This window comes from Populus euphratica, unplaced genomic scaffold, assembly GCF_000495115.2.
Source record: "Populus euphratica unplaced genomic scaffold, PopEup_1.0 scaffold123.1, whole genome shotgun sequence".
Classification (NCBI taxonomy): Eukaryota; Viridiplantae; Streptophyta; class Magnoliopsida; order Malpighiales; family Salicaceae; genus Populus; species Populus euphratica.
This window is the reverse complement of record NW_011499924.1, coordinates 803,930-804,191: the sequence shown is the minus strand read 5'-3', so window position 1 is coordinate 804,191 and position 262 is coordinate 803,930.

Genomic DNA, 262 nt, shown 5'->3' with positions numbered 1-262 from the left:
AAAAAAAAATGCGGGAGTCCGTTTGGCGTGCTTAAAAAGTACTGTACCAAGTACCAACCATTGATTAGCTAGCTGAGTGAAGCAAATAGAGAATATCTTTCTGCAGGGCCACGCACAGCTTAAAGCTTAACCCCTTTTTCTAAAAAAAAAAATTTAATAAGATTATGGTCGAGGGCTGTATTTGAGAAGCAAAAGAAAAGTAATATTTTACTTCTGTTAAAAGGCAAAGAACTTTAGCATAAAATTAAATATTCTTGGCTCT